This window comes from Vigna unguiculata, chromosome 11 (assembly GCF_004118075.2).
Source record: "Vigna unguiculata cultivar IT97K-499-35 chromosome 11, ASM411807v1, whole genome shotgun sequence".
Classification (NCBI taxonomy): domain Eukaryota; kingdom Viridiplantae; phylum Streptophyta; class Magnoliopsida; order Fabales; family Fabaceae; genus Vigna; species Vigna unguiculata.
In genome coordinates, this window is record NC_040289.1 from 15,226,446 (window position 1) to 15,249,247 (window position 22,802).

Below are 22,802 nucleotides of genomic sequence, written 5' to 3' on the forward strand. Positions count from 1 at the left end.
TTCTGGCCAAAGATTGTGCTGACAAAACTGAAGTGTTCCATTAAAATAATCATATATCTAACTTTGTTTAGATTGTTCAAATGGACATTCAATATTTATTAAATCAGTGCATAGGCAGTGTTAGTCATTCCTTCTTTCCGTGTCAGTTGCCTACAAAGTTATTTTGCGAAATGGAATGTCAATACTTGTTCTTTGCTTTGTTGATTGTATTACATTCTAGTTGTGGAGTATATCTGATTGTATACATCTGCTGAATTTGCATTTTGCAGTTCCATTGCCATTTCATGAGTCATGTTTAGTAATTGATAATTGCTTTTTGGTACTATTGCTGGCCTAGTACTTTTGATTGAGTTTGAGCATTGCATCAGTCTATTTGAGCATTCACAGGTTTTAATGTTTCTTTCTACAATTTTGATTTGCTTTGATTGACTTATATCCAGATTTTGCACCTATTGCTTGGTCATTGGAATCTGAATTCAACACTGCAATTCGTGTTTATTTGCTTTGAATGCTAGTACTTTGTTTTCATTTTTGTCCAGTGCTGGTTTAGTTTGTCTATATCTCTCAAATGTTGCATATCTTACTTAGCCATGTGTATAGACTTGCTTACCTTTGAATCTGCCTTCTTTCCATTCTATTATTACAAGTTGCATCAGTTGGCATTAATGTAATTCTCCTTCTTTCGTGACTGAATTGTGGAGTGAACATTTGATTCACCGTGAAACATTGTGTTTATGCATATCAGTTGCCTTGAAACAATTTCTTTTCATTTTTGTTTCACTAAGTTTGTATGCTATCAGATTCATAGATTGACTGTTTCATTCAAATCTGTTGCTTGCGTTGTGATGCCAAGTTGTGTTGACTACAATGCCGGCTAATACTCTGGTTGTTTTTGGTTGCATCACCATATCAGTTCTCATTAATTGAATTTGCCTCTGATATTTGTTCTACACTGGCTGAGTCTCTTCTGTTGTCCTGTATGAGTCTATTTCAATTCTTTTTTAGTTGGATTATATGCTCTTCATCATATGCATTTGTTCATTGATATGGTGGTAGAAAATTAACCTTTGTATGAGTTGTTCTTCAAAATTTTGAGAACTGAAAAGAAGAGTCATTGTAAAAAAGAAAACATGATGGAAAAAAAGCATCTAAAAGAGCATGTAGAAAAAAAAAGTCTGGATTGACTCTGTAAATATTGTTTGTTTCAACAACATGAAAATATTACTGATATTAAACAAAAATAAAATTCGAATCACAATAAATACTGCATTGAATATAAACTATTTCCCAAAAACACGGGAAAATTAAACAAACCACAATTGGTACCATACATAATCCGAATGTAAAAAATCATTATATATAAATGGTATTAAAGTTCAAGATAAAAATATTTACATCAAAAATCAAAACAACAAAGTTTCTTTCAAAATCCCAAGTAGCCCATGCTCTCCGTCTCTAAGCATCTCCTGGCTCACCTGTCAAATCATCTGCTCCCGGATAACAAATTATCCCATCATCTCCATACACACACAGATAGGGTGAGCTATGCACAATAAAATATAAACAGATATATGAAATAAACATGTTTCCCAACCCAAAATAACATAAGTATAAATCTCAAAATTTCCAAATCACCCGACCATCACCTCATAGTCCTTCATGAGTCATATGCATGAACTAGGTCTTGGGACTTCTCTATGCTCCCACGAATCTAACTCATTCGTGGTCCAACCCTTTGAGCCTATCCCGCTCATAGTCCTGCCCTACAGACTCCTCGTCTGTAGTAAAACATCCAAGTCTAATACTTGGACCCTGGCACGCACGCAATCACCACACTATGGACTCCTCGCCCAATAGTAACCGACGGGAACATAACAGTTCCATGCCCATCGTGCGTCCGACACATGCAATCACCATACTAAGGACTCCTCGCCCATTAGTAGCTGATGGGAACTCAACCAGTTCCATGCCCATCATGTGTCCAACCACCAAGCACATCCAAGACCCCTATTGCACTTAGTCCTTCAAGCCCACACACCACTTCACATGCATATAAATCCTATACTTAAGAAAAGTAGACGTTTCACATGCATAAGGTCATACAAACATGAGACATTCACATATACTCGCTTAAGCCAGGGGCTCTCGCCCAAGCTAAGCCCTCTGCTTCGGTTAGGCTAGTTCCCCTCGCTTGGGCGAGCTGCGCCATCGCTCAAAGTAACAGCCACCCTGATGTGACCCCAATAAGGCTTATAGCATTGGGCCAACGCCTGGGCCCAATCTTTTTAATTTCTTTTAATTTCTTTTATTATTAATTACATAAAACTTGTCTAATCGGGTTTCTTAGTTAAATGCAGCCTTTTATTTCCAAGCTGCCCATTAATATTGGGCCTGCGGCCTAATTCACCACACCCATGCTTTCCATCAATAAGCATCATCATGTGTGCCAAGATCCCATCTGCGGCCCAAGTCCAACTTTATCACACCAGCCCTTTCTCCCATATATCAGCAATGGGCTGCACCTCCTTCCTTCAAGAAGCCCAAATTTGATCACGCGTACCACGCTGTTGGAGAACAGGCCGCACACCTCCATGCTGCACAAATGCTTCCGACACCATAACCATTTTTGCTACAACCAAACATCTTGACTTTATTGGGCCCGAGCCCAATTCGTCATAATCTCTTCATGCCCAAACAGAAGGGAAACCTCACTTTCATTCCAGTAGCCCAAAACAGCACGCCTCCAGGATGCCACACACGAGGGTTTTATGCATCGCGTGTTTCTTCCGCCACTCTGCTAGGGTTCTTCACGCGACCTCACTTGCAATTCAATCTGCCATCCCAAATTCCTTTCCTTTCCGCATGCACATCATTTCTTCACGAAGCCCATCTCGTGATTTCTTCCATAGGGTTTGAGTCTACTCACGCGTGTTCTAGTAGTGGCAGTTAGGGTTCCTTCCACACACCCATTTCTCTATAGGAGTCTTGTACACGGCCTCGTTGCCGTTAGATCCTTTCTTGATTCTCTTCTGTTTTCTCATGGTTCCTAATAGAACTATAAAATGGCAAGCAATTTCTTTGTAAGTCAGCTTTTGATGAATGTTAGTTTGGTTGAGAGTACTCCCACCGTTCGTCTTAGCTCCCCTTTCCCTTTCCCTTTAGATGAGGATTTCTCCTCCTAGGGTTCCAAATACAGTGTGCGTGTGAGTTCAATGTGAGAACGAGAGCGAATACAATCTTAAGAGTCTTCCGCTGCGTTTCCTCGTCGATTCCACCTAACAATCGACGTTTGGAGGCCATTCTCCAACGAACGGAGCACATTTCCGCCGATCAATGGCGCCAATGGCCTCATCACACCCTTCGCCTAAACGAGGAACCACTTAAACAACTTCATTTCTCATCACGACCTCGCTCAGGCGAATGTCTCTCGCTTGAGCGAGACTGAGTCGCTCAAAACACCAACACTTCTCGCTTGGGCGAGATATCGCGCTCAAAAGCGCCCAAGTTTCCTCGCTACCTCGCTTAGGCGAGTTGTCTCTAGCTTGAGCGAGACTAAGTCGCTCAACCCCAAATCAAGGTCGCCTGAGCGAGCATTGGGACCCAAATCAGACGTGAGGTTCTACAACTCTCGCCTAGACGAGATAGACTCGCTTGGGCGAGACTTATAGAGTTCCCTCACTGTCACACTCGCATTTACCCCAAAACAATGTCAAACTACACCTAAAATATACCAAATAGCATTCAATCATTGCACGACATAAACCAATTGCTAGCCAACATCAGAAATACTATTCCATTCATTCCTATTACCCAGCTCGAAATTGAGTCCCTTTTACCCGATTCCATACCCAAACCCTCATTCAGTTCATATTCCATTACCACAAAAACTTTATGCGCATTTTCAATTTCCACCATCCTCAATCACAGGTCTATAATATGCAATTCGTACCATAAATAAACCATATGAGAATAAAACAAACTCAGAACACAACCTTAATTCGCATACAACATAGACAGCTCCCCTAGCCTGAAAATTTGATTGAAATTGGGAAGAAAATTTGTTTTCCTTGGTTTGCCAATGAAGTGCCACAGACTCCCTCTCCGTTCAGCCCCTTTACGCACCCAAACCTCACTTCTTAGCCTCAATTTCATGCTCTCTCTATAATAGTTCACCATAGATGCCAAAACCCTTCCCTTTACCTAAATTTTGGCTTTTATAGGTGCCTTTAAGATGGGTTTTAAAAATAAAAACGGGATTGGCTTTAGTGTGGGCTTAATGGCTATTCAAGTCCCTTAGTGGGTGATTTTTCAGCACCTAATGGTTACCCTTCTGCTAGGTTTTCTTTATCCCTTCGCCTTCATACCAAAACTAGTAGTTAGCAAAAATAAAGCTTATTCTTTGCCCACCAAGGTTTAAACCCGTGACCTTCCACTCATAAGGCCAATGCACAACCACTATGCCAATTCACATTCGGTGATATACACAAATCAACATAAGTTTACAATACCAATCACATACTCATACATATTCTTAAAATCAATATTAAAACAACAACACATAATTGGCATACATAGGACTCGAACCCAAGTCATCTCATATAATCAAAGTACTTTCAACCATTTGAGCTAGTACTTTTCCACATCACACTAAACAATAATTAATGCCATAAAGGCGCTTTCTACCCGCATTTATTAATTAATTAAATATTTAATTAATTAATTTTCACGAGTCTTACAATTCCCCCACTTTTAAAAGTTTTCGTCCTCGAAAATAGAACTTACCAGCAAAGAGATGAGGATAAGACTTCCTCATAAGGTCCTCCATCTCCCAAGTCATCTCTTGGGTTGCCTTGTCCCAGAGAACCTTCACCGTCTTCAACTCCTTACCTCTCAGTTGCTTGACCTGAGTATCCAATATGTGCACCGGTCCAACTGGCATAGTCAGATCCTCGCGTACTTGCACTTCATCTAACTCCAAAACATGATCTGGACTTGCAATGTATTTCCTCAACTGTGAGACATGAAACACATTATGCAAGTTGGATAGGTGAGGTGGTAAAGCAATTTCATATGCCGCTGCTCCTATTCTCCGTGTAATCTGATAAGGTCCTATGAATTTCTAAGTCAACTTCCTTGATTTAAGAACCCTTCTGATACGTGTAGTTGGCGTCACCCGGAGAAATACATGGTCTCCTTCATCAAAATCAAGTGGTTGTCTCCTCTTATCTGCATAAGACTTTTTCCTACTCTAAGTTGCTCTCATCCGGTCTTGGATCAACTTGACCTTACTGGTCGTCTGTTGCAGAAATTCAGGACCAAGGACGAAGGCTTCACCATCCTGATACCAGCACAATGGGGTTCTACACCTCCTTCCATACAATGCTTCATAGGGTGCCATACCAATACTGGAATGGTAATTATTATTGTAGGTGAACTCTACCAAAGGTAGCACATCATTCCAGTTTCCCATATGATCCAACACGCAAGACCTCAATAAGTCTTCTAGAGATTGGATGGTCCGCTTAGACTATCCATCCGTCTGAGGATGATACGTTGAACTAATCCTCAACTGTGTACCCAAGGCCGCCTGCAACGATTGCCAAAACCGTGATGTGAATCTAGGATCCCGATCTGACACTATGCTTTCGGGTACCCTATGCAATCTCACCACTACTCGCACATAAAACTCTGCTAACTTGTCCATCGACCACTTCTGATTCATAGGCAAGAAATGTGCACACTTTGTCAGTCTGTCTACTATCACCCAAACTGAATCATGACCCTTCGTCGACCTCGGAAGATGTGTCACAAAATCCATAGAGATACTATCCCACTTCCACTGAGGTACGTCCATTGGTTGCAGTGTACCTCCCGGCCTTTGGTGTTCAATTTTGGCCTTTTAACATACCAAACACTAAGCAACAAAGTCCGGTACATCTGCCTTCATACCATTCCACCAAAAGTGATGGACGTCCTTGGTGTAGGAGAGGAAGGAGATCCATGGAAGACACCAAAAAGAAGATGAAATGCAGCAGAAATGAAGATAAGAGCAAGAAGAGCTCTAGGCAATGGAGGTTTTTCGTGAAGATGAAGGGTAGAAGTGAAGCTATGGTATGGAAGGTGGCTAGAGGAGATGAAGGAGAAGGTTAGCCATGTGTGCTCTCAAAATAATAGAAGAGTGGAGTGATCTCAACACAAACATTCTATTAGAAATTTCAAGAGTTAAAATGTACAAATGGTCTACTTTTGGCTTTTATATGTGAGCCTAAAAGCTAGACTAATTCTTGGCCCTTAGATTAAGCTTAGAGGAGAAGCTTTAATCATCACCCTTGGATGGTGGCTTGGAGAAGCAGGCATCTTCCTAGCCTTTGGATGAAGGCTTGGAAAAGAAGACACTCTCTTAGCCCTTGGATGAAGGAGGCACATGGGTGGAGTGTGGACTTGGCTCCATGGGATGCATGATCCATGAGGTGTAGGAAGGAATGTTGACTTCCACTTAGTCTACCTTTGACCTTTGGTAGCTCATGGCCAAATCTCCTATTGGGCTTAGTCAAGTCCAATTTTATCAATTTAACTACACAATGTTTGACTTATTATTCTAGAACAACAAGGCCTAAACAATGGCCCAATTTAAATCTATACTACTTCCTTCATGCATAATCTCATATTTTAGAGATTTCTTTAGCCCATGTGAATAATGTAAAAAGCCCATGAATGACTTGATCATCTTGTGAGAGGCCCATGTGAATCTTTCTCATCATGCTTCTAGTGATTGGGCCTTGATGTGGGCTTGGGCTTGTTGATGCACTTGAGCTTGGGCTTGTTGGGGTCACATCATCCCCTCCCCCTTGAAGAGGATTTGCCCTCAAATCTTGTTGGTCACCCTCTTCATCAAAAATACCTACAAAAGGAACCAAATCAGTAATGTTGAAAGTAGGATGCACACCATATTCCGGAGGAAGATCCAATTGATAAGCATTATTATTGATCTTCTTGATGATTTGGAATGGACCATCACCTCGGGGACTAAGTTTGGATTTTCTTATATTAGGAAATCTTTCCTTCCTTAAGTGCAACCAAACTAAATCTCCTTCATTAAAAGACCGAACTCTCTTGCCCTTGTTTTTAGAATGAGCAATCTTTTCAACTTGGGCTTGAATTTGTGTTTAACCTTCTCATGAAAATCTTTTATGAACTTGGACTTAGAAACCCCTTCTTTATGAACAAAATCAAAAGAAGTTGGAAGAGGTAATAAGTCCAATGGTGTGAGAGGGTTAAAACCATAAACTACCTCAAAGGGTGAGAGTTTGGTGGTGCTATGGACCACTCTATTGTAAGCAAATTCAATGTGGGGAAGATACTCATCCCAAGATTTATGATTCCCCTTAAGCAAAACCCTAAGCAATGTGGAAGGGATCTATTGACTACCTCGGTTTGCCCATCAGTTTGTGGGTGACAAGAGGTAGAGAAAGAAAGTTTTGTTCCTAGCCTAGACCACAAGGTCCTCCAAAAATGGCTTAGGAATTTAGCATCCCTATCAGACACAATTGTTTTGGGTAAACCATGGAGGCGAACCACTTCTCTAAAGAACAACCTTGCTATGTTGCTAGCATCATCTACTTTGTGGCATGGTATAAAATGTGCCATTTTAGAAAAACGGTCCACTACCACAAATATAGAGTCAACACCCCTAGAAGTCCTTGGAAGCCCTAGGACAAAATCCATACTTATAACCTCCCAAGGGGTGGAAGCAACAGGCAAAAGAGTATACATCCCTACAGGCATTGCGCTAGACTTAGCATGCAAACAATTCAAACAACTAGCGCAATGGTTTTGTATTTCCCTTTACATATGGGGTCAAAAGAATTTCTCTTTAAGCATGGCCAAAGTTTTGGCGACCCCAAAGTGACCCATAAGTCCCCCCTCATGCATTTCTTTGATCAAAATTTTTCTATGAGAACCTAGAGGAATACATAGGCGGCCTTCTTTGAAAAGATATCCATTTGAGAGATAAAAGCCGCCTTGGGACTTAGTGAGACAATCATGATAAATGGTAGCAAAGAAGGGATCATGAATATACAATTCACATATCTTGTCAAATCCAAGAATTTGGAACCCAAGCTTGGCTAAGAGAGTATATCTCCTTAATAGTGCATCAGCCACCACATTAGCTTTCCCTCTCTTGTACTTGATAACATAAGGGAATTGTTCCAAGTACTCAACCCACTTTGCATGCCTTTTATTCAATTTGTGTTGGCTCTTCAAATACTTGAGAGTTTCATGATCACTATGGATAATAAACTCTTTTGTCACAAGATAATGTTCCCAAGTATAAAGAGCTCGCACAAGAGCATATAGCTCTTTGTCATAGGTGGGATAGTTATGAGAAGGACCATTTAGTTTTTCACTAAAATAGGCAATTGGATGGCCTTCTTGTAACAAAATCGCACCTATTCCCACCCCAGAAGCATCACATTCTAGCTCAAAAGTTTTCTCAAAGTTTGGAAGAGCAAGAATGGGAGCTTGGGTGAGCCTAGTCTTGATATCATCAAAAGCCTTTTGTTGTCTTTCACCCCACTCAAAAGATATGTCTTTCTTAACAAGTTCATTGAGGGGTGAAGCAATGGTGGAGAAGTTGGGGACAAATCTTCTATAAAAACTTGCTAATCCATGAAAACTTCTAATGTCCCCAACATTCTTTGGCACAGGCCATTCTTGGATGGCCTTGATTTTTGCAGGGTCAACATGCACCCCACTCTTATTGACCACAAATCCCAAAAAGATGACACTCTCTACACAGAAAGTGCACTTGTCAATGTTAGCATAGAGTTGGTGGTCTCGGAGAAGAGATAACACAACTCTAAGATGACCCACATGAAGCTTAGAGCTTGTACTATACACCAAGATGTCATCAAAATAGACAACAACAAACTTGCCGATACAATCTCGCAAGACATGATTCATTAGGCGCATGAATGTACTAGGAGCATTGGTTAGGCCAAAGGGCATGACTAACCATTCATATAGACCAAATTTTGTTTTGAAAGCAGTTTTCCACTCATCACCTTTTTGAATACGAATTTGGTGATAACCACTTTTGAGGTCTATTTTTGAAAATATTTGTGCTCCATGTAATTCATCCAACATATCATCTAGTCTTGGGATTGGGTGCCTATATTTTATGGTGATGTTGTTGATAGCCCTACAATCACAGCACATACGCCACTTTCCATCTTTCTTGGGCACCAACAACACAGGCACAGCACAAGGACTTAAACTTTTTTGAACCCATCCCTTGTCTAGCAACTCATTCACTTGAGTTTCTATCTCCTTGGTCTCAATTGGATTAGTCCTATAGGCGGGTCTATTAGGAAGACTTGCCCCTGGGACAAAATCAATTTGGTGCTCAATCCCTCTAAAAGGTGGGAGACCATGAGGGCCATCCTTTGGAAAAATATCTTTAAATTCATGAAGGAGAGCACAAATGGAAGGAGGTAGATCCTTAAGAGAAGGATGTTCAAGACAAGTAAGGATTGCTTGACAAAGTAAGAGGAAGGGAGGTTGCTCATTGTGAAGAGTGTGCAAAAGAGTTTTATGAGTTAAAAGAACTTCATGAGCAACATCCTTAGAAGAAGAAACTTCCTCTACCTTTGTCTTGTCCTTAGAATCTTTAGAAGCATTAGAGTTCTTGGAACTCTCTTCCTCTCTCCTAGCTCGCATTTGAACTTGATCACTAGCAACTTGGCTAGGAGTGAAGGGATGCAACACAAAAGTTTTTGAATGATGTTGGAGGGTGATCTCATTGGTGTGGCCATTGTGTAAGGTTTTATGATCAAATTGCCAAGGCCTCCCCAAGAGAATATGGCAAGCTTCCATTGGGATTACATCACTTAAAACTTTATCTTTAAATTTCCCAATGGAGAACTTGACTTTTACTTGATGTTCAACTTTGAGATCCCCATCTTCATTAAGCCAATGAAGTTTGTAAGGTTTGGGATGGGGTAACAAAGTCAAATTCAACTTCTCAACTAATCTTGTGCTACAACAATTGCAACAAGATCCACTATCAATGATCAAAGAACAAGTGTTTTTCAAAACATCACATCTTGTGTGGAAAATATTTTCTCTTTGATCATTGAGAGGAATGCTAGGTTGGTTATTGAGAAGCCTCCTAATCATCAAAAGTTTCCTTTCATTTGGATATGAATGTTCTTGAGAATCACTAGAATGAGAAGTGTCGGAGTCACTTGAAGATGACTCCTCTTGGCTAGTGTAGAGGTCTTTGCCCTTAAGCACAATGGTGCGTTTGGTAGGGCATTGAGCGGCCACATGACCTCTACCTAGACACTTGAAACATTTAATGTCACTACCTCTTTTGTTGGTGGAGGATTCACCCTTGTCACTTACCTTTGTAAGGCTCTTATGAGTGGACTCTTTTTCTTTTGAAAAATCTTTCTTTTGAAAATCACTTTTAGAAAAAGAGGGAGAATCCTTGTGAGAAGGACGTCTCAAAAGTTGTTGCTCCACCTTGATGCTCATTTGAACAAGATCATTAAAATTGCGGTAGGGGAGCAACTCAACTTTATCTCTTATGTTGTAATTAAGTCCACTTAAGAACCTAGCAATGGTAAGTTCCTCTTCTTCTTCAATTCCGGCTCTCATGATGTAGAGCTCCATCTTTTGTCTATACTCTTCTATAGACATAGATCTTTGTTGGAGCCTTTGGAGCTTGTCCAAGATCTCCCTTTTGTAGTAGGAGGGAACATGGCGGGCATGAAGGGCTTCCTTAAGATCATTCCAATACTCAATATCATGTAGCCCTTTTCTCCTTCTTTGGAGGACTAAGGAAGTCCACCAATTAAGAGCATGCCCTTGAAAGCTAAGAGTAGCTAGAGACACACGCCTCTCTTCCTCCACAACATGACTCTCAAACAATTGTTCTACTTTGGCAACCCAATCAAGAAAAACCTCAACATTATCCTTTCCATAGAAATGAGGCAAATCAATTTTCACTTCCTTTGGGTGAGGAGGTATGCGCCTTTGCCTTCTTACACGAGGCGATTGTCTAAGGTTAATGCGCTCATCTTCCTCCTCTTCAAAATCATACTCATGCCTTGAAGGGGCACGAGAAGGCCTAGGAGAGGCACGGGTATTATGGTTGGGAGGGGTAAGTTGATTGGCAATTAATTGAAGATTGGCTTGCATGGAAGCCATTTGAATTTTAAGGTCTCTAACCTCTTGAGAGAGATTATTTAGGACTCTAGGATCAACCTCCTCATCACCACTTGTGTGGAGGTTGTTTTCATCATGTTGTTGATGTTGGGTACTAGCACGAGTAGCCCTTCTAGTGCTCATGGTGATTAAAAGAACTTGGAACTTTAACAAAATGGTGAAAAAAGAAACCAAGCACAAGTAGACCTCCAGGTTAGGCGAGGTGAGTCTAAAAGACTTCTTAAGTACCAAGGCCAATCCTTGCCAAGACGTACTTGCAAAAGGTTTCAAAGATCACACAATTGTTTAAGGCTAAGTAAATAGAATCACTTGAGACACTAAGCACAAACAAACACAAACAAGACTCAAAGAAAAGAAAAGACTAACACTAAAAACGGACCCCTAAATGGCAATAATTTTAGAAACTTTGGTCTCACAAATTTAAACCACTAAGCGTCTAACTATGCGGCCTAAAAGCAAGGTGAGAAAGCACTTAGAACTTTCAACACACTCACTTACTAAAACGTTGCACTATAATATGAAAAAAAAAAGGTTCTACTTAGGAGATGGGATTGAACACCTTTGGTTCCCCAAGACACCTAAGTAGGCCATGGATACAATTGAGAACTTGAAAGCAAATTTGGTTCACTAATTTGGTACTCAAAATGAAGCAACCTCAAGCCGCTTAATATCTCAAATTTTGATGCTCAAAAGATGCAATTTCACAATCAAGGAGGCTTCAAAATGGTACCAAATATATGTGCCAAAAAGAAGTATAAAGTACAAAGAAATAAAGCCAAAAATAAGAAACAATGCAACTCCAAATGTGCTGCCAAAGTGCTGCCAATTTGCACAAAATCAAGAGCCAAGAGCTTGGCTTGTAGCCTCCTTTTGATTTGAACAAAGACCACCACCAAGTAAGGCACTTGTAAGCACCTTAAGCCACCAAAATGAAGTGCAAAACAGCAACTATAGCCTTGGTTTTAAGGCCAAAACAGCCACCAAACCTGCACCAAAAAACAAAACAGCAAGAAAACTATACCAAGCAATGGAGTTAGCACACACTCTCTCAAATGAATAGGTCCAAAACTCTCAATAGGTGAGGAAAAGGATAAGCACACAAGCTAAAATTCTACTTCAATATCCACCACCTAAGATGCTACCAAATCATAGAAACCATTCTAAACTTCATAGCATCATCAATCACAACCAATAACCAAGAGTCAAGTATATGAACCCAAACAAAGGAGAAAGCAAGAAAAGCTAATTAGAAATGTTAAACCAAAAGAGAATTGAAATGAAACATGACTAGAAGGAGATTCAAGAAGTGACAAGCAAGAAATTAAAGGCTGGAAAGAAAGGCAAGCACCACAAAAAGGAACCTAGAAATGCACTAGAATAGATGAAAAAAAACTGAAAATAGTGAAGAAAAAGTGCTCAAAAACAGCCACTGTACTCATTGCAATTTTGTGCCAAATTGAGGGAATAAATTCCACTTCTATTGAAGGCAAACTCAAGCCAATATAGAGTACACAATCAAGGAATCAATTAGAATAACAAAGAGCACTTAAAAGCACCACAAATCGCACAAAACAGCAGTAAAACATAAAATTCCCGAGACCACTGCGCCAGAAAACGTGAAAATTTTCCTCAACTTCGACGATTTTTCATTTTTTTTTGTACTCAACATTTTTGAATGATTCTTTTTTTGTATGTTTCGTCTGGATGTTAGCTAAATGAGGAAAAATTCAGATTAAAATTTGGACCAGGCAGTAAGTCATGAAAAATCTCAAACAGTAGGTGTGCGTGCAGTGAAATCTGGAAAAAACAGATTGGAGCAGAATTGCTCACGGAAATTGTAAGATGTTCTATGAAAATTCAAGATGAATGAACTTGATTATGATCTAAAATCAAGTATGAATCATAGAAGAACATCTTAAACACTCAAAAGCACAATCCAATCGGTGAAATGGACGAAAAACAGTGAGACCATTGCCTTACACATCCACAAGCATCACTTGAAGTTCATAGCTCATTTTGTGTGATGTAGGACTTGGTTCTCATCAAGCAAGTGCAGAATTCAGCCATATGAACGAAAATTAAGATGAATTAAAGTGCTAAAACATGACTTAAGACAAAACACAATATAAGGAACTGAAAATTGAAAGATGCACCGATTAAAATGAAGAAAAACAACAAGGAAGAAAAGAACAAGTGCTGGAAAACGAAAATGGAACCTAAAAACAGATTTGCACCAATGAAGCAAGGAGTACTACAAGATGAATCAATGGAGATTCATGTAGCCTCAATGTCAAACGGTGGAGAGCATAAAAAACATGAAAAAAACAGCAGCAAAAGTGAAGAAAACAGTGGAGAAGAGAGACAAAACGGAAATTGAAAGAAGAGACAAGTATGGACCAAGAACCTTACCACTACAAAAATAATTATTTTTAGCGGGGGTTATATTTGGCATTTCTGGGGGTTTTAACCCCCACTAATGATTTTACCAGGGGTTTGAAATTCTCCCGGAAGAGCAAGCGTGGCTAACGGATTACCGGGGGTTTTTAGCAACCCCTGGAAGTAGCGCAACTTACTGGGGGTTTCAAAAACCCCCGCTAATATCCGGGGTTTCGAAAACCCCCGTTAATGCGTGAGGTTCCAAAAACCCCTATTAATGACAGGGGTTCTGAAAACCCCCAGTAATGCATGGGGTTCCGAAAACCCCCGGTAATGTCCGGGGTTCCAAAAACCCCCGTTAATGCCTGGGATTCCAAAAATAAAGAAGACCTGATCTCATGTTTGAAGAAGAGGGAAATCTCATGGCAACGATTTTCTTTTCATGGTAATTAGCATGAGAGGTTAACGATTTTCTCTTCATCTCTGTTTATCATGATAACTAAGTACAATATCATTTACGGGGTGTAAAAGCATTTTCATTGTCAAAACCAGTCGATATTCAAAGGAATTGGTTGCACAATTTTATTTAATTTCTTAAGTGCATAAATTTAGGAGACAGACTTTGTCAAAATTATGTTATAATTTGGAGTACAATGGATATTTAGAGCACATTTAAGAAGGAAAATGGGGGCATAGTTTGAGTGGAAGTGATTGAATTTTGCTTACATAGGTTTGGAGATATTGATTCCTGGGTTGTGGGTTGAGAACAAGTGCATTTAACTTTCTGAGTGCATCACACAACAACTATATTAGCTAGTTGACAACATGGTAAATACTGATCAAGGAAATAATTTCTTTTATATATATATATATATATATATATATATATATATATATATATATATATATATATATATATATATATAACTTTTTAATAAAAAGTGTAAGTTGAAATACCTAGCTAATAGTCACTTACTAAAACAGGTCAAAGCATAGGTTGAAATTACCACATTAATTTCATTTATAGTCAATCTATATTATATAGGGAATTTCCAATATTGTCTTCGGTATTAATTCTCAAGAACCATAACTAGACTTTAATTCAGACAAGTAAGCAGGAAAAGGGGGAAAAGGTGCATTCAATGTCCATCTCCATCCATTGACTTCTTCTTTTTAAACCAACTATATTCTTCAACTTGAAATTTTGGTCAACTTCATCAATAATTCTCAAAACGCATTCCATAATTTTCCATTTGGACTGCCCATCTAAGTTACTGAAAGGATCACCGCATTCTTATGTCCTAGACTCACAGTTGACTCTTAACCTTGTGTTTGTTTCAAAATCACTTTCGGAACCATACAAGACTAAGGAGTACAACATATAGTTCTCCATGACTAAGGACATGTGGGGTGTTCCCCAATGTTCCCACTGTTGAATAAAATATCTCCAATTCTTTTTCTCAATTTAAAATTACATTGAAAATATAGGGTCTGAACCAAAATCTGTGATCAACATTGATCCTCAAATATTTTTCTCTTCACAACAGAGGGGCCCCAACAAAAAAAAAGTGTAACATTTCACATGAATTCCCACCCGTATCGTCTTGCGAGCAAATCAGACATTTTAAGTTCAACACTTTTAACACTAAGTCATTAGAAGAGAAGAATATTCCAAGATTCCAATGGGTATCAGTTCAACATGGTAAATGAAAAACTAACTATAATTTAAAAAAAAAAGTTATGCTGTTGTGTGTACAGAGAAACTTAAATGTCTTGGAACAGTAAAGTATGATCAAGATCATGCAAAAGCAAAGACTAGGACAGGATAAATTGAAAATGCAGAAGCAATTAAATGCATTATTTTGCAAAAAAGTCAATAGATGGTTTGAGGCTCCTGCCAACCTACTGTGTAGAGAGGCATATATACAAGAAAAAGAAGTTGAAATTACCAGCTCCAAAGTTAATAAAATTTTTCAGATGACTTAGTCACAAAAAGGTTAGTCTGAAAGTTATGGCATTTGATGGCTTAGAACCCATCATTCTAATAACATGCTGTATTCCACTTCCGCTCAATGAATGTCCAAACCTTAGTAACAACTTCAGTATCCCTCCCAAAAGGGAATATTCCAGTGGTAAAATCAACTCGTTTTTCTGATTTTGGTGTGATGAATGAAGAATCTTGATGCAAATGGTTTCATGATGTGGTCCCCATAGCTACTACAAAAGAGAAGGAAGTTATTATGTATATTCCTCATATTTTCTGGCAGGAACATCAAACACCGAAGATGGTGGTATGTATGTGTAACAAAGTATCCATTTTAATATTCCACCAATAATGCTTGCAACCCTCAAAGTCTCATTCACAAACTATAATGTGCACAAGATTAAATAATATTAATAATGAAGAACTTGATAGAATTTGTTGGTGCATTTTGTAAATGTGATTAGTTTTTTATGCAGCTGAAATAGAATTAAAATATTCTTACGCATTGAGAGAACTCCCCCTCTAAATGACTCTTTTTGGCTTTGATATGACCATGCTCTACCTGCCAAAACAACACAAAGAACTCCTCCACCAAACCTTCTAGTTTGGTTCTGCTTGTACTTCATAAAACTCACAGGATAACTAAAATACTTTGTTCCTATTACACGTTATATAATCAGTGCCTCTTGTATTTTCTTTTCTAAAATTTTATCAAAAACTACGTTTATAGGTTTCAGAGCGGTTGAAATTCCTTAATCTTAGTCACTCCAAGTACTTGAGAGAAACACCTGACTTTTCAGGACTATCAAGTCTTGAACAATTCATTCTAAAAGATTGCCAAAGTTTGTTTGTGATCATATGCATATCAGATAACAATGAAACAAAAACAAGAAGAAATTGGAATAAGAGAAACTTACTATTTTTTCAGTGACAACCCTAAACAATTTTATCACGCTAACAGGGAGTCCTAAGTTCTAATAATATGCAATAGACTAAATAGGAATTTATTCAATAATCAATTTCATAAGCAAAGTTTTTTTAGAACAAACTGCACTATGTATGGCCCCTTTATTACACTCGGACAAGTTAGCTAAATTTTAAAGGACCATTTATTACCTCTATGTTTGGTCCAAGAGATGCAATATTTGGATCAGTAGTTGCCAGTGCTTCTTCACAAAGTTTAATGGCTTTATGCAAGTCTTTAAGGTGGCCCCACTTGGTCTATCTAATAGTTCCTACATCATGCAGTTCAAATATTTTTAAAAGAATATACATCTAATTTTGAGTTTTGTCATTACATATAAAATTAGAGTGTGATTTCAAGTTACAATTTTGTTTATATAATTCTGCAGAATCGAAAATTAATGAGATATAAAGGTTGAAAGACTCCATACCATACTCATCAATTGGAGCATCATAACCATAATATTTGCAAACTGTGCAAGAGTCTCATTATTTGTGCCTGCAACCAAACTTGGGTGGGTAGAGAATATGAGTTCAAACAAGAACACTCTAAAACTATACACATCACTTTTGTTACTCACCCTTCCAGATATATAGTAGTCAGGATCTATGTAAGCACGAGTTCCTACTGAAATAGTTGTAACATGAGTGACATGAGTAACATGAATTGGAAGAAACTGTAAGAATCCAAAATCAGCAACTTTAACAGTAAAATTTTCATGCAACAAAATGTTACTCCATTTCACATTACGGTGAGTGATACTTAAGTCATGAAGAAATCCTAATGCAGTTGCAGTTTTAATGGCAATATTCAATTTAGTTTCACATCACGGTACATAATATCACACATTCAAGATAGAGATGAAATAATCATGTCAACTTAATCCATCACAACCAAAGGGGCCCTTTTCTTGATTGACTTAGTTAAAACACTACTATTGCAATTTTAACTTAAGATTAACTGTTAAGGTAACGTGTAAACTTTATATTTAGATTCAGTTTTAAATAAGCACCAAATTTTATCTTATCTAAAGTAGAACTATCATCTAGATGAATAGTCTAAATATGTTAAAGCATACTTTCAGAAACAATCAAAATTGTTATTTCCTAAATACAAGCAAAATGTTCAATAAAAAAAATCACAAAGCTCAATCCAATCAAAAAATGCATCAATAAAAGCATAGACACCACGAAATGATAGGAACGAATTAGAATATTTGTACAATGCTATCGAATTTGAACTACCATGAATCAAATTCTCTAACCTCTATAGAAGGATAAAACGAAAAACATACCTTCGTCGTTGCTGGTAGCAGTGAGAGAGCGAGATTGAAGGCTTGAAGTGTGTGAGCGTCCGGTGGCGGAAGACGACCCAAACAAGGGTACGCACACAATAGGGAACTTGTGGTGAGCCACAACAAGGAGGTGCTCGTGAAGTTTGTGCAGAGGAGGAATAGCCAGTTACGAAGGCGAATAACGAACCTGGACAAGGCAAGGTCAACGGCGACGACAGAGCTCATGAATTAGTGGTTGAACCCTAATTGTTTCTACAGTCGATGGATGAAGCTCGCCAACGTCTATAAGTGATAGATGAAAAGTGAAAATGGAAGAATTGTGGAGGACAGAGGTGGACATTAAAACGAAGAGAAGAAAAAAAATATGAATAAGGGTAAAAAAATCAGAAAAAAAAGAAAGATGGAGGTTGACAGAATATGAAAAAAATCAAAATAGCATCTACTTATTTTAACTTTAACTGGGTTTGAGAAAAACCCACGACACTTACTTTGGGTTTAGAAAACCTCAAGCACCTATTCTATTTTCTTGAGGTTATTATAACCTCTGTTAAATAACCCCTAGTAAAATTAAAATTTTTGGTAGTGTACCCAAACCAAGAGGATGGATGCACCAAAGGCTTGGATGGCTCTAGATACCCATTGATGGACGTCCTTGGTGTAGGAGAGGAAGGAGATCCATGGAAGACACCAAAAAGAAGATGAAATGCAGCGGAAATGAAGATAAGAGCAAGAAGAGCTCTAGGCAATGGAGGTTTTTCGTGAAGATGAAGGGTAGAAGTGAAGCTATGGTATGGAAGGTGGCTAGAGGAGATGAAGGAGAAGGTTAGCCATGTGTGCTCTCAAAATAATAGAAGAGTGGAGTGATCTCAACACAAACATTCTATTAGAAATTTCAAGAGTTAAAATGTACAAATGGTCTACTTTTGGCTTTTATATGTGAGCCTAAAAGCTAGACTAATTCTTGGCCCTTAGATTAAGCTTGGAGGAGAAGCTTTAATCATCACCCTTGGATGGTGGCTTGGAGAAGGAGGCATCTTCCTAGCCTTTGGATGAAGGCTTGGAAAAGAAGACACTCTCTTAGCCCTTGGATGAAGGAGGCACATGGGTGGAGTGTGGACTTGGCTCCATGGGATGCATGATCCATGAGGTGTAGGAAGGAATGTTGACTTCCACTTAGTCTACCTTTGACCTTTGGTAGCTCATGGCCAAATCTCCTATTGGGCTTAGTCAAGCCCAATTTTATCAATTTAACTACACAATGTTTGACTTATTATTCTAGAAAAACAAGGCCTAAACAATGGCCCAATTTAAATCTATACTACTTCCTTCATCCATAATCTCATATTTTAGAGATTTCTTTAGCCCATGTGAATAATGTAAAAAGCCCATGATTGACTTGATCATCTTGTGAGAGGCCCATGTGAATCTTTCTCATCATGCTTCTAGTGATTGGGCCTTGATTTTGGGCTTGTTGATGCACTTGAGCTTGGGCTTGTTGGGGTCACATAAAAAATGACTCTTTCAAATCCTTATACATCTTGGTCATACCTGGATGTATGCTAAGACGGCTCTGGTGACCCTCCTTCAGTATCTGCCTCCTGAAATGAGGTCCTTCTGGTACACACACTCTACCTTTAAACCGTAGAATGCCATCCTCTCCCATCTGATAATCCTTCCCTTTTTATGTGCCTAACCACCGCACAAACTGTTGCAATTCCAAATCGTGTCCCTAAGCCACACAAATTTCATTCAAGAATTCATTAGTAACTCTTAGCAAGCTACACTGTATTGAGTCTTGCCCAAACTGCATCCCCAGATTTATATCTCAGAGTTTCTCAATCAACTCCAACTCCTTTATCATCATGCAAGATACATGTATCTTCTTCCGACTCAAAGCATCGGCTACAACATTTGCCTTGCCCAGATGGTAAAGCAATTATAAGTCATAGTCTTTCAAATACTCCATCCACCTGCGTTGCCTCATATTCAGCTCCTTTTGGTCAAACAAGTACTTCAAACTTTTGTGGTCGTTGAATACTCAGAATTGAGAGCCGTATAAATAATGCCTCCAAGACTTAAGAGCAAACACTATGGCGGCTAGCTCCAAGTCATGAGTCGGGTAATTCTTCTCATGCACCTTCATCTGATCAGAAGCATATGCCACTGCCCTCTTTTCTTGCATCAATACACACCCCAGACCTTGATATGATGTGTCACAGTACACCTTAAACACCTTCTCGGTATCTGGAATCACTAGCACTGGAGCGGTAGTCAAACACTTCTTCATTTCCTCAAAGCATTCTTCACACTGCTCGGTCCAAGAGAACGGCTGATCTTTTCTTGTCAGCTGTGTCAATGGGTTCACCTTCTTTGAGAACCCCTCCACAAACCTCCTGTAGTAACCTGCTAGGCCCAAAAAACTTTGCACCTCCGTCACTGTCTTAGGCCTTTCCTAGTTAAGCACAATCTCAATCTTAGCTGGGTCTAGTGCAATACCCTTAGCTGAGATGACATGTCCAAGAAATTGTACCTCCTCTAGCCAAAATTCACACTTGGACATCTTCCCATACAACTGGTGGTCTCTGAGTATCTTCAATACAACCCTTAGGTGATCTGCATGCTCTTCTCTCATCTTTGAGTAAATAAGAATGTCGTCTATGAAGACAATGACAAACTTATCTAACCAAGGTCGAAAGATTCTATTCATGTAATCAATGAATACGGTCGGTGCATTCGTCACTCCGAATGGCATAACCACATACTCATAGTGGTCGTATCGTGATCTGAATGTTGTCTTTTTCACATCCTCTGGTCGCACTAGAATTTGGTGGTATCCCGACCTCAAGTCAATTTTAGAGAACACCCTTGCTCCCTTCAATTGGTCTAGCAAGTCGTCGATCCTTATTAGCGGATTTTTTTTAATAGTCAGCTTATTCAGCTGCCTATAATCCACACATAGCCGCGAGCTCCCGTCCTTCTTCTTCACTAACAAAACTAGAGCTCCCAAAGGTGAAGCGCTCGGTCGAAAGAATTGCTTCTCCAATAATTCCTCAATTTGTTTCTTGAGTTCTGCAAGCTTAGCCGGTGCCATTCTGTATGGACCCACAAACACTGGACCTGCACTAGGAATGAGATCAATGGTGAAGTCAATGTCTCGACTCGGCTGCAACCCTGACACTTCATCTGGAAACACATCTGCATATTCACTAGCCACCGGTATAGACTGAATCACCTCCGCATCACTTTTCTTCTCCGACTTGGCCACCACCATAAAACACATGGCCCCTCCTTGTAGTTCTTTCAACACCTGTTGAGTCGATATCAACTCCAACCCTGCATTTTCTGGGAATACCAAACTGTGCCGTCCACAGTCAATCATGATGTGGTTGTTAGACAACCACTCCATCCCCAGTATCACGTCCAGTCCCTCCAAAGGCAAGCACACCAAGTTCACCTTGAATCTGCGACTTGCCACTTCCATTGAACACCCGACGCAAACTGAACTGGTAGCCACCTGACCCGAGGAGGGAGTTGAAACAAGCAACTCACACCCCAAGTCAGGTTTCTCCAAGCTCAATCTCCCCACACATGCATTAGATATGAATGAGTGTGTTGCTCCAGAATCGAACAACACTAACACCGAATGACCCAATAATAAGCAAGGCTCAAGTGCTCGAGCTCGTTCTGTTGGCGAGGCTACTTCTGGTTTCTTCTCACCAAGGCTCTTCTTCTCAGGGTAGTTGTTAGCAAAATGTTCCGGTTTGTCGCAGATGAAGCACTTGCGACGGTCACCAGATCCCCCAACTCCACCGGTCAGCTGTGGGCAGTTTCTCTTCAAATGAGGTTCGCCACACTTATAGCAAGTGGGACCCCCAGACGTCTGTGGCCGGCTATACGGCTTTTTCATTTGCCGCGCCTCTACGACATTCTTCTGATGTCTACTCGCCACTAGGCTAGGGCCTTTTTCTAGATGCTCGGCATTGTTGGTCTGTTCCACCAAAACGGGAAACCTCCTCTCTCGTAAGGCAGTCACCACCTTCTTAATCTCATGTTTGAGCCCTCGCTCAAACTTCAAACACCTCCACTCTTCTGTCATATTTTGTGCAGAGAATCTTGCCAAATGCTCAAATTGGTTCACGTACTCTTGCACTGTCATATCCCCCTACTGTAGTGCGAGGAACTCTGCCTCCCTGTCTTGTCTAGCGGTGTCAGGGAAATATTTCTCCAGGAACCGCGTCCTGAAGCTGGTCCAATCCACCTGTTCATCTCGGGTCTACATCTGTTGTTGCATACCCGTCCACCAATACTCTGCGTCACCATTTAGCAGATAAGTGGCGAACAGTAGCTTCTGCTCATCAGGGCAATTCATCACTTTAAAAATCTTCTCACACTTGCGGAGCCAAGCATCTGCTTCATCCGGAGAGACCTTGCCATTGAATTTCGTTGGTTTGTGGCGCAAGAAGTCCTACACAGTTGGCCCCCTAACTGGTGCAATTGCCGCCCTAAGCTGTGCCGCTACCGGTGTTTGCATCGCATCCACCATCCGATGAATGGCCTCCGTGATGAAGGATTGACCCCAACCAAGGATGAAGACACATGCTTAAGAAGACTAAGCATGTTTAGAAAGGAAGTTCACTAATCCTTCATCCCTTTCATTTATGTTTGTTATTTTTGATTCCCTAAGTTGACTTAGTTGAATCAACTTTAGTTGACTTGTTGACCTTTGACTAGGTTTGACTTGTTGACTATAGTTGACTTGACTTAAGCCAACATGTTAATCTATGTTTATTTGCTTTGTAGGTTAATTAGGAGTAAGAAAGCAATGCTAGGTGGCGCATGGTGATTTGGGAGCATAAATGATGTGGAGGAGAGAGTAAAGCAAAGCCATAAAGCATAAAGTAAAAGACATGAAGCAAGTGTACCTATGTACCTTTGGTCTCCTTTGTTTTTAG

The 22,802-nt window shown here is 39.7% G+C and overlaps 1 long non-coding RNA gene across 4 annotated transcripts; it reads right to left on the reverse strand.

Annotated features, from left to right (window-relative positions):
* Positions 1–15,738: 15,738 nt before the first annotated feature.
* On the reverse strand, positions 15,739–18,035 carry LOC114170447. Of its 4 annotated transcripts, none has more exons than XR_003601062.1 (5): positions 17,851–18,035; positions 17,137–17,183; positions 16,987–17,054; positions 16,709–16,827; positions 15,739–15,822 (listed from the first exon to the last, which is right to left on the reverse strand). It is a non-coding gene; the product is annotated as an uncharacterized LOC114170447 (long non-coding RNA). The 4 variants fall into 4 exon arrangements; XR_003601061.1 differs by having other exon boundaries at positions 15,739–15,825; XR_003601060.1 differs by having other exon boundaries at positions 16,987–17,065.
* Between the last annotated feature and the right edge of the window lie 4,767 nt (positions 18,036–22,802).